This window comes from Miscanthus floridulus, chromosome 16, assembly GCF_019320115.1.
Source record: "Miscanthus floridulus cultivar M001 chromosome 16, ASM1932011v1, whole genome shotgun sequence".
Classification (NCBI taxonomy): Eukaryota; Viridiplantae; Streptophyta; class Magnoliopsida; order Poales; family Poaceae; genus Miscanthus; species Miscanthus floridulus.
In genome coordinates, this window is record NC_089595.1 from 32,280,064 (window position 1) to 32,291,995 (window position 11,932).

At 50.1% G+C, this 11,932-nt stretch overlaps 1 non-coding gene across 1 annotated transcript; it reads left to right on the plus strand.

The window, feature by feature from the left end:
- Positions 1 to 11,763: 11,763 nt before the first annotated feature.
- TRNAR-UCG (transfer RNA arginine (anticodon UCG)) lies at positions 11,764 to 11,837 on the plus strand. The gene has a single exon. It is a non-coding gene; the product is annotated as a tRNA-Arg (tRNA).
- Positions 11,838 to 11,932: the final 95 nt, after the last annotated feature.

Here is an 11,932-nt window from a genome sequence, read left to right on the forward strand (position 1 = left end):
CAACCTTTAGAGCCTTATCGTGCCCTTCCACCGCCATCACCTCTCCCTTTTACTTGGCCTCAATGTCATGCAGTGAATAGAATGTCATCATCAGGAGAGTGGCCTCATCATCCTCATCAGCCTACGCTAAATGAGTCTTAGCCTTCTTCTCCGGCTTGCGATTTGGGCACTCCTTTGCCCAATGGCCCGTCTTCCCGCAGTGCCGGCAAGCATTGGGGTCGACCTTCTTCTTCTTTTCTGAAGAAACCTTGCCGCGGCACTTGCCATCACCACTGCGGCTGGAGAAGGCTTCCCTAGACTTCTTCTCCTTCATCTGGGCAGCCCACTCCTCCTCTATCAGCAGCAACTTGCCGATGTTCGTCATTGCTATGGCCTGCTTCATGCATTCATCCACCACCCGTAGATGGCCTGTCACATCCTCAATAGTGAGGGTGGACAAGTCCAGCATCGTCTCTATGGAGAGAGTGATCTAGATGTACTTCACTGGTACGGAGTGGAGGTACTTGGAGACCACCTCTTCTTCGTCGATGGTGACGCCATGGCTCCTCAGCTTGCTGATGAGCGACTGCAGGAGGAGGGAGAAGTCCTCCATCAACTCATCATCATTGAACTTGAGGTTGGCGTACTCCTGCTTCAGCAGCTAGACCGTCGCCATCTTTGCACGGTCGGAGCCAACGCGCATCACTACAATGGCCTCCCACGCCTCCTTAGCAGAGTTCTTCGCCCCCAACAGCTCCTTGTACTCTGCTGGCACAGCATCGAGGATAGCCTCAAATGCTGACATGTCATTGTCTTCATTGTTGGTGCTCTTGTCAATGGTATTCTAGAGCCATCGGGCTCTGAGCTTGACCTTCATGGTCACCGCTCACTTGCCATAGCTGGTGCGAGTCAGCGTTGGTCAACTGGTGCCGCTAACCTTCCGCACTGTGCGCACAATGACCTTCTATCTTGGCTAGGCAGCCACAGTAGCGCCGCTGCTGTCATCCATCTCTAAACCATCCGTCATCACCAGCGGTTAGTCCAACGACGACGCTCGTACGGCTCCGATACCACTTATAGGACCTGGGATCTCCCACACGGGTGAGCCGACCGCTCATCGGCGTTCTTGCACACACACTATGGCCAGAGGTAGAAGAGGGAGAGATAATAGAGCGCACATAGACACAGCGCAAGCACCAGTGTTAGCTGGAGCTCTGCAAAGGAGATGGCAAACTGAACTCACTCTCTTTACTCAATTGCAGTCAAAAGCTATATATACAACTCTACCCATCTAATCCTAGGACATAGACATGTTAGTGCAGCAGCAGGGGAGTCTTTTCAACTCCTGCTACTGCCACATGTACGGAGCAGCAGATTACTTTATAGCGACTACATCGACCATGCCAGCACAGAAAACAAGGGCCCACAGCCACTTATGCAGCAGCCGTCGGCACAAGGAAGGATAGCAGCGCTCCCCAGCGCGTCCCGAGCCAAAGAAAACTTCAGCAAAGCATCGCCCACGCTGCGATCCAAGGGTTTCTTTGCCCCCGTCTACGGAGGGCGACCGAGATGAAGTGCCTGTGCTGATCGACAGGGCCTCCCCGTAGCGCACCGTGTCCTCGCCAACTACACGCCCTCGAGCAACTTCGGGCGGCTGCTCTGCGACGCGCACACGAATTCAACGCTTCAGGCCTGGCATTGTCTACGTCAGGCATGGGCCGGGCCAGGCTAGGCCACTCCGCGAGTAGCTCTAGGGGGCAGCGACAACGATCATCCAGGCAGGCCCGGATGCTGCTGCAAACACGGTTTGTGGCCAGGAGGAGCCATGCGGTGCGGAGAGCGTGGCGTCGGGCTTCGTCCGCATAGTGTCGCGCACCTTGTCTCCGGCACGGCTGTAAGCGCCACCACGTAACCCTGCTCAGACTCAACGCCATCAAAGGGCGTCGGCAATCTCACTCCGCAAGAGTGTTCATCCGGCTTCCAAGAATTGGCCCTGGAGCGACGCCCAGGCGAAGGCGCGTCAGGTCCTGATGAAGAAGCTAGGCATCACAAAAGAGGAAGGGCTCTCAGCAGATGACCAGTTCCTGCACTACTTCAGCCTCTTCAGGGCCCCCCTCACCGATGAGGCCATCAAGGCGATGATGGCGTTGTGTGGCCTCGACGATGCAGCTACCACAGGTGCTGTTTAGGCCTAGGATCTTGGCGTGCACTGCACTGCAACAGGGTCTTTCCATTTGTTTTAATGGCATAGCATAATTGTCAGCTTCTTGAAGCGACCCCGATTTCTGTGAAGGGAAATCCACAGCGTCGAAGTGTAATAAGACCGTTGTAGGTCATATTACCCAAATTCCAGTCGAATATCACATCCATACAACGATAATATCAGAGTACAAATAGTGCGGAATTACATAAATTATTACATCGCCGCATTGGCGGAATCAAAAGTAGCATTCATTCAGAACAGCTTGAAGATAAGATCACCAAACTCGAGTGTAGGCACGAACCCCTCAACCATCAAACTCCTCGGAGCTATACTCCTCAGCAGAACCTGTGTGCCAAAATTTATCAGTACGATTTGTACTGGCCACTCCCAACCCTATGAGCATTGCTTTGTGGAAATTGGATGCAAGTTGGATATAATCAAAGGAACCTATAAGGCTGGGGTTTCCTATGCAGTAGCATATCAAGTATATAATAATAGTTGGTCAAGTTTTAACACCATTCCCACACACCATCCCACCCCATTCCCTTTTCTGAGCTAGGTTTCGATCCTGGGATCAATATACCACCATCTCCATCAACACCATACCATCGCTCAGTTGATAGGCCAACTCCCTCTCGGCACTACCTCAAGGCCCGTAGCCCCTGGCTACGACCGACACTCTCTCATGGGGGAAGAAGAGAAGGACTCATCTCGCTATCTAGTTTAAGCGAAACCCAGGAAAGGTCCATAGCTGACGAGTCGGCACATGTATCGATCGTTCAACCATACACTCTGCAGAGGTTTTACATAACCACAAGATCCGCCTTCCTTGCTGACCGTCGTCAACTGGGCTGATTCCGGCTGCTTGCTAGCCTAGGATAATGCCACTCTACCATTCAGCCCTAGTACACCCCAAGTCTAGTTAGGGGTGGCTAAAACTGTGAGTCATGAGCCGGGTCCACAAGGTCTCCATGAAGTCTCGGAAGGGTGTGGGGGAAATCCTCCGCGCCCCGTACCTCCTTACACTGTCTGCTATCAACCTAGCAGTAGTGGCAATATCCTACCAAGTAGTCCGGCCGTCCAGCACCATATAGGGCGAGTGGTACGTAAGGCTTCCTGGTGAATCTGAGTACTAGTAAGTCCTTAGGGGTGACCAAGCCAGAATGTCTTCATTAGGGTTTCCATTTACCGTGCCACCACAGCACCTCCATCCCAGGCTCCTCCCATCACAGGTTCACACCCAGGGCCACCTCATATACCATTTACCCACCACAGGTATCCATTTCCAGGGGTGCCCAGGTAGCACCCCACGGCAAGACTTGCCCCAGGCTCATCGTATACTCCAACTTGATCGACACAACTCTCACCCTCCACACACCCAAGTCACACGCAACACTCTCCCCATAGCCTAGATAACAACACGCATTAATATAGTATAAGCATAGTAGAAGTACAAGTAAATGAAATATAGCAGTAAGCGTGTGTCTAGCCTAATGGCAGGGTATGTAGGGGCAAGGTTGCGTTAAGGTAGAGGCCATCAAGTAAGCATACTACCATGCAAATCCTATCATAGTATGATTATAATAGTAAAGTAAAGCAATAGCAGTTCTATATTAGCCATGCGTAATAGGTGCTATGAGGTTGGGTGGGATGTGGCACCTTCAGTGTAGTCGTCTCTGTTCTTCTCATGGTACTCACGATCCTCGTCTGTCTGGTTCTCCTCCGAGTCTACAAACGATCGCATTATAGTCGCATTAGCGACGTCTATAGAATAGCACAAAGAAGCAATGAAAATTAAAAAGAGCCAAATGCACTCAAACATGGGTTCATTACGTAGAGCTCGATTTTAGATGAATTTTGGTCCTAGTTTCGTATTTTTCTGAGGTCATATGAATTAGTTATGAATTTCCGAAGTTTAAATCATTTCTGAAAATGGAAAAGGCTGAATTAATTCTGGGCTGACACGTGTCACGCTGTGACTGGTCCACGTGGCATGCTGACGTCAGCATGATGTCAGCATGATGTCATCATCTCGGTTCCGAGCTGACAGGTGGGGTTCAGCTGATGTTAGCATGACGTCTGCAATGTCATCAGTTCTGACAGGTGGGTCCAGGAACTCTTGGGTCACTAACATGTGGGTCCGATCAAAGTCAACGTCAGTCAATGGCGAGTCAACAGTCAACAGTCTATGGTCAACGGTCAGGGTCACTAACGTGTGGGGCCAGGGCTGCTGACGTCAGCATGACTTCACCACGGCTGTGTTGGCTTCTGACATGTGGGTCCCGCGTGACGTCAGCATGATGTCAGTATCTGACATGTGGGTCCAGAGTGTCCGTGCCACTGACATGTGGGGCCAGGTCAACGGTTAACATGGGCCGGGTCTCAAACGGGCTCTAGTGGGCTCGGGTTGGGCCGGTCTGGGCCGGGCTGGGCCAGACACGTGGCAAGCTGTGGCGCTACCACGTCGAAGCCGTGGGCCTCCACTGGGCTATGGTCTTCGGCTATGGGCGTGAGCGTGGCTCACGGTGGACCAAGAGACGCTGGTCCATGGACCGCAGATAGGTCTACGGTGGACTGAGTCCACCCTTCTTCTCTCAGGCGTGGTCCATGTGCACCGGGTGCATGCACGGGTTGCCGGCGAGGGGGGGTGTTCCCCTGTTTCTCCCGCGGCCGTGCTCTTGCCGGCGGCGAGCTCGCTGGTGAGCCTCCGTGTGGTGCTAGTGTGCAATTGATGCGGGTGGAAGCTCCACTGAGCCTCGGCATCTTCATTGGTGGGGTTACCACGGTGTGCGGGGTCCCGTGGTGTGCTGGCCACGGCAGCAGTCTTCTGGGCACGACGGCGGCACCGGTGAGGTGGCTACGGCCACAGTGAAGCGTCTTGGTGGGGCGTGTAAGCTTCTACGGATCCGTGGGGACGCGGCGAGGGCGTCCAGGGCTCAAGGCGGGGCTTCGGGCTTCTAGGTGGCCGGTAGGGGCTCCCCGGCGGCCACGGTGACATGGTGACGACGGTGAGGCGCGCGGGTGAACTATGGGGCTCCAGCGGGGCGATCACGGCGTGGTCGCTGGTGTGCGCGTGGGTGCGTGTGTTCCCAAAGGCCGGAGACGGCCCTGGCCTACGCGCTCCCGGTGTGGAGCGCCATGGCCGACAAGGTGAGGTCCGGCGGCAGGCAGGGAGAGACCGGGAGGGGGCTCACCGTTGGTGTCGACGGCGATAGGGTGGCGATGCAGTGGCGGTTCAAGGCCATGTAGCTCCGGAAGCCGTGCAATGCCGTGCAGCGTCGTGGCGTCGTCCTTGCTCTGGCGGCTTCAGAGGTGCTTCGTTGGCGGCTCCTTCTTCTTTCTCCCTCTCCCTTCCTTCTTCCTCTCTTGGCTCTCTCTCTTGGCTCGGGTGTGTAGAGGGTGGCCACAAAGTGGCGGCGGGGCGTTGAGAGCTCAGGGCGCTAGGGCAACCGAGGCCAGGCTTTTATAGCCGAGCTCCAAGCTTCCATGGCGGATGGCAATCGATCGGTGGAGAGGCGTGCGATGCATCCTACGGTGGCGCGAGGTTGCGTGGGCGCGGCGCCAAGGAGACAGGGCCATGCCCCGGGCGTGACCCCCTGGCCCGCTCCTACCAGGGCTATCGGGGCTTGGTCGGAGGCGGTTGTGGTGAGCGTGGAGAAGATGAACAGGGAAGGCTGACACGCGGGGCCCGTGTGGCAGCGGCTGCAAGCGAAGACGGGGAGGTGCGTGGGCATGAGCGGCGTGCAGGCTGGCTGCTGGGCCTGCGCGAGCTCGTGGGCCGGCCTGCTGCTGCGCGCTGGCGGGGCTGGCCGGTTGGGCTAGTTGGTGCGGTGGGGCTGGCTGGGCCGTGAAGTCGAGCAGGCCTAGGCCTTAGCGAGGCTTCCTCCCTTTTCTTCTTTTTCTGTTTTTCTTTTCTTCTCCTTTGTTTGAATTTAAATTTGGTTTTAGAATTTGAATTCAAGATTGGTGCACCAAATTCATTGGAGTTTTAGATATGAGGCCCACAACATTCTTATGTAAATATTAGGAATTTATTTAGCTATTCTGTATAACAAAAATAGGTGTAGTTTTGTTATACAAAAATAGAATTAATTTCCTCTTTAAACCCTTATTCCTTGGTTTGAGTTTTAATTATTTTATGGTTTATTACTTTATTGGAGTTGTTAAGCATATCATAACTCAAATGGAAATCCGAATCACATTTTGAATTAACAATGTATGCAATACTTTATTTGTTAGAATTTTAAATAAACACAATTAACTAATGACATGCCATGCTTATGTGTGGACTTGGGTTGGGGTTAGACCTAATGCATCTCTTAGGTTGGGTTTCTATACATGACACTCATCATCACATGGAAGTTCTAAGAAATTTTTTTATAGTTGGTATTTTTAGTGTATGGATTTTTGGGTTGTTACACTTCTCAACTGGAATGTCAGGGGACTAAATGATGGAGCTAGGAAAGATGCAGTGAACGAGCTTGTGAAAGATACTCGCTCCACTATTGTTTGCCTACCACAAACTAAGCTGCAGCTTGTGGATCAGAATGTGGTGAATCGCTCATTAGGACCAAAATTTGCCAACTCCTATGCAGTTCTGCCGGCCGAACAAACTAGAGGTGGCATCCTACTCGCCGTCAATGAGGACTTCTTTGACCACTCAGACGTCCACATGTCCACACATGCCATCACAGCGACGATCACAATGAGAGCAGACAGCCTTCCATGGCAAATCACGGTGGTGTATGGACTGCAGGGGGGATGCGGCGAAACTACAGTTTCTCCAGGAGCTTAGAGACATCCCCCCGCCCAACCATGACAAACGGCTCATCCTCGGGACTTCAACTTAATATACCATGCGGAAGACAAAAATAACTCAAACCTAAATCGTCGGATTATGGGCTCCTTCAAAGAGGTGATAGACGACTTGGGCCTCAAAGAAATAAGATTAAATGGTCGCCGCTTCACCTGGAGCAATGAGCAAGATACTCCAACTCTTACTCGGATTGACAGGATTTTCTGCACCCCTGAATGGGAGCTGCTGCTCCCGACATGCTTCCTCCACTCTCTACCTTCCCTCATGTCAGACCACACTCCACTCCTCCTGCAGGGTGAGCTTGACCACCGGCATAACTCGTTGTTCCGGTTTGAAAACTTTTGGACCAAGATGCAGGGCTTCAATGGGTTAGTCCAGGATACTTGGAACAAGCCGGTTAACTCGACACTGCCCCTGAAACGCCTACATATCAAATTGTCTAGAGTTTCCAAATCTATCAAACGGTGGCGCAAAGAAAAGATCGGGGACACTAGACTGCAGCTAGCAATAGCCAAAGAAGTCCTGCTTCAGCTTGAGGCCGCTCAAGAATCTAGAGCGCTCACGGCTGAGGAACTTGAGCTACGTCGACGCCTAAAAATCAGAAGCACCGGATTGGCCGCCATTGAAAAAGCAAGAATTAGGCAAAGATCGAGGCTCACCTACATCCAGTGCGGTGACGCCAACACGAAATTCTTCCACATTCGTGCGAGCTCCCGCCGAAGGAAAAACTGCATTCACTATTTGCACACAAATGAGGGGATGATGTTTGCCCACGAGGGCAAGGAGAAAGTGATCAGGGATTATTTCAGAGACCACATCGGTTCATCAGCACCGAGGCCAATAAGCCTCGATTGGCATTCCCTTGGATATGCCCCGCGAGACCTTTCAGAATTAGAGCTCCTCTTCACATGGGAAGAGGTCAAAGACACTATTGACTCCATGCCGCCCGACAAAGCTCCTGGACCTGACAGCTTCACTGGCGCCTTCTTCAAATCTTGCTGGGAAACCATTGAAGATGACATCATGGCTGCCATAAATAGCCTATTTGCAATGAACTCCCAAGGCTTCTAGTTTTTGAACTCGGCGAACATCGTCCTACTTCCCAAAATAAATGACGCCTTAAGAGTCACATATTACATGCCCATCAACCTCATCCACAGCATCACCAAGATCTTTTCCAAACTTCTAGCTAACAGATTGGCGCCAATGCTGGACTCTATGGTCTCAAATTGCCAGAATGCATTGATTAAAAAGAGGAGCATACATGATAATTTCCTATACGTCCAAAGCACGGTGAGGAAACTACACAAGCAAAAAATGCCGGCCCTCTTCTTAAAGCTTGACATCCACAAGGCCTTTGACACGGCTAATTGGAGCTACCTTCTGGAGGTACTACAGGCCCTGGGATTTGGGCCAAGATGGTGAGAGTGGGTTTCCATTCTTTTCCGCATGGCCACCTCAAGCTTCAACCATGGCAGAGGTGTTCGCCAAGGCGACCCCCTCTCCCCCATGCTTTTCATCCTTGCAATGGACCCTCTCCAGCGCCTCCTCGATCTAGCGACCCAGCAAGGGATCCTATCCCCGCTGCCTCCATCAGCTGCTAAATGGAGTATCTCCATGTACGCGGACGACGCAGCCATCTTCATTAACCCAGTAAAGGAAGATCTCGAAGCAATCAAAATAGTCCTACAGGCGTTTGGGAGCTCCTCGGGCCTACACATTAACCTCAAAAAAAGCTTCATACACCCGATTAGATGCGAGGATGTTGACCTAGAGCAGTTACTTTCCTCCTTCGATGGTGTCAGACGCACATTCCCTTGCCGATACTTAGGACTGCAGCTGCACACTAGAAAGCTTCAGAAGATTCATGTGCAACCACTCATTGAATGCATTGGCCAAAGACTCCCCGGATAGAAAGGAAGATAGTTGAACAGAGCAAGACGATTGACGCTTGTCTCCTCAGTGCTCTCATCTATGCCAACTTATCATCTCAGTGTTTCCACTAGCGGCATGGGCTACAAAGAAAATTGATAAAATTAGGAGATCTTTCCTTTGGAAGGGCGATGAAAATGCAAATGGCGGTCATTGTCTCGTCAACTGGCCAACGGTGACTAGGCCAAAAGACATCGGCGGATTAGGGGTGCCGGACCTAGAGAAATTTGGAAGAGCCCTTCGCCTTCGATGGCTCTGGAAGAGCTAGACCGACGACTGCATACCTTGGGCAGGTTCTGAACTTCCTTGCAACGACGCCGACCGACTACTTTTCAAAACCTCGACCATGATCACGATTGGTGACGGTGCAAGGGCCCGTTTCTGGCACGATAACTGGCTTGATGGGGAGGCCCCCAAAGATTTCGCTCCACATTTGTTTGAGTTGGCAAGAAGGAAAAACAAGTCGGTTCAGCCAGAACAATACCTGGACACGCACCCTGAGGAGCCGAATCACCACCACTGAGCACATAGAGGAATTTGTTTCCCTTTGGATCAGTATCCAATCCGTCCATTTGCAGCCGGGCATGCGTGACTCCATTGTTTGGCGACGGTTCTTACTCCACTCGTTCGGCTTACAGGAATCAATTCAAAGGCTCATTTCCCACCTTCAAGAGCAAGCTAATCTGGAAAGCTTAGGTAGAAAACAAATGCAAGGTCTTTACTTGGATCCTTGTGCAAGAGAAGATACTTACAGCGGACAACTTGCAAATAAGGGGGTGGCCTCACCAAGATCGCTGCGTCCTATGTGATGGCCCACTTGAAATACGCGTCCACATATCGCTACTTTGCCCGTTCGCAATCGTGGTATGGAGTCAAATCCTAACCTAGGAACACTTTGACAACCAACTGATACTGTCCTCCCATGACCCGTTCACTTCATCAATTGGTGGGAAGAGACCGCAGCCAAAGTCGCAAAAGAAGAAAGGAGGCGATTCAATGGTTTGGTGGTCTACACGAATCTTTGGAAGGAAAGAAACCGAAGAATATTCAATAACGCCCAAGAATCGGCACTGCAGGTCGCTGCTAGAGTTAAGGAAGACATTGAGTAACCGGGAAGGGCTTTAGAAAGGGGAGGGGAGGGGGGGGGGGGGGGGGGGGGGGGGGCTAGCAAGCTGGGGATTTGGCCATTGGCTGTGTGTTTGTTTGCGTGTTTTTCAGCCCATGCTTCTATTTCTGTACATAAACTTTATTTTTTCCTTCCTTAATTGAGAGACAGAGCTCCTTGTTTTTAAAAAAAAAGTAAATCAATAAACAAGAAATATATTCTGGGCTGTTGACAATACTTTGCAAAGAGAAATATGGCAGCTATGCACAGTAGGGTCGATGCTGCCATCTCCATCCAGTGGGAACCAATAGTGGGCAGCAGTAACTGAAAGTGCCGTGGCTGTGCTGTATATATTCACACCTTGTCGTGGCTGTGCACTTCAGTTTCACAAAAATAGTCGAAAGAGTTCACACTTATGGAAAAAACTAGTAGGAGTTCACACTTGCCGTGGGTGTGCATTTCAGTTTCACAAAAATAGTTGAAAGAGTTCACACTTGCATGCAAAAAATAGTGGAAAGAGTCCACACTTGTATCAAAATACCACTGATCCCATGAATTAAATAGTTTCAGTTCTCAAGATTGAAAATAGCACTGATCCAAGGAATTAAAATGATTTCAGTTACCTTATAGAAGTTACTTGCATTGTCACATTTGTGTGCACACACTTGCTACTGCAGAATCAATTCCAGGAAATTACAAGTCCATCAGTTACAGTTCCCAGCAATTAAATAAGCAATTTAAGAAGGATTAACAGTGTCATACCTTAGGAAATCCTCCTCGACGTTAATTGTTTCAGTTTCTTGTGCATCTACATCATCCACTGCATCGTTGAGTGCTGGAGAGGGAGTTCTTCTATCACCCAGGTCAATTGGAGACATTGAAGACTGATTCATTGCAGCACCAACAAAGTGAAAAATTTCTGGAATATTATTTCCATTAGGATGGTTAGCAAATGGATTTGACTGCAGATAATTTGTGAACACTCCTGATGGGTATAACCTGCAAACAATTTGTCATATGCAGTACATATGTCAACCCCTTCTTTTTGCAGGCATATCTGATTAAAGAAGGCAAAAAAAAATGTGCAACAATCCTAAAAAAAATGTGCAACAATTCTAAAAATTGCATAACGAGGCGCGATGACAAGTGGGTATGTCCTGTTCGGCCGAACGGACGCTCGGTAGAGAGCATTACCGTATGGAGAACCACAAAAGAGTATCAAAGGAAACATAAAAAGCCTGATTGGTTGGCTTTTAAAATTTGCCAAACCAAAGATTTAGCAAGTCATGATTTTAGATAGTGTTTGATTGGCTACCAAAACTTGCCAACATCTCACATTTGGCTTGTCAAATCCATGACAATTTTTTTACCTAGCTTTGGCTTGCCAAATCTTTGACATGGCAAATTTTGGTCACAAACCAATCAGCCAATCTAAAGGTCCTCCTCTTGGACAAACATATCTCCACGTACACGATGTTCAGGCCCTGCCTTCCTCCACCGAATATTTTATCCAGCTGAATTGCTAGGATTCAAATCGAGTTTTCTGTTAGTTTTTGATCGGTTCAATTTTGGTTCGACATATAAATCGGATCAAGCACCCTTGAAGTTCGTTTTGGCACTACTCGAGACGTCAAGACCTGCCCTCAGAATAGGGTGCATGAAATTTGCCGAGCATTTTCTTTTATATTTTACTAACATTTATTATATCGTAAAAAAATGGACACGCAAGACCGCATAGCGCAGTGGATTAGCGCGTCTGACTTCGGATCAGAAGGTCGTGGGTTCGACTCCCACTGTGGTCGATTTTTTTGTACTCCTTTTTTTTAATGGCTAACCTGTTGTCGACTTGTCGCATTGGTGGGCCTCAACCACACTGCAAAGTGCAAAGTGCTTACTT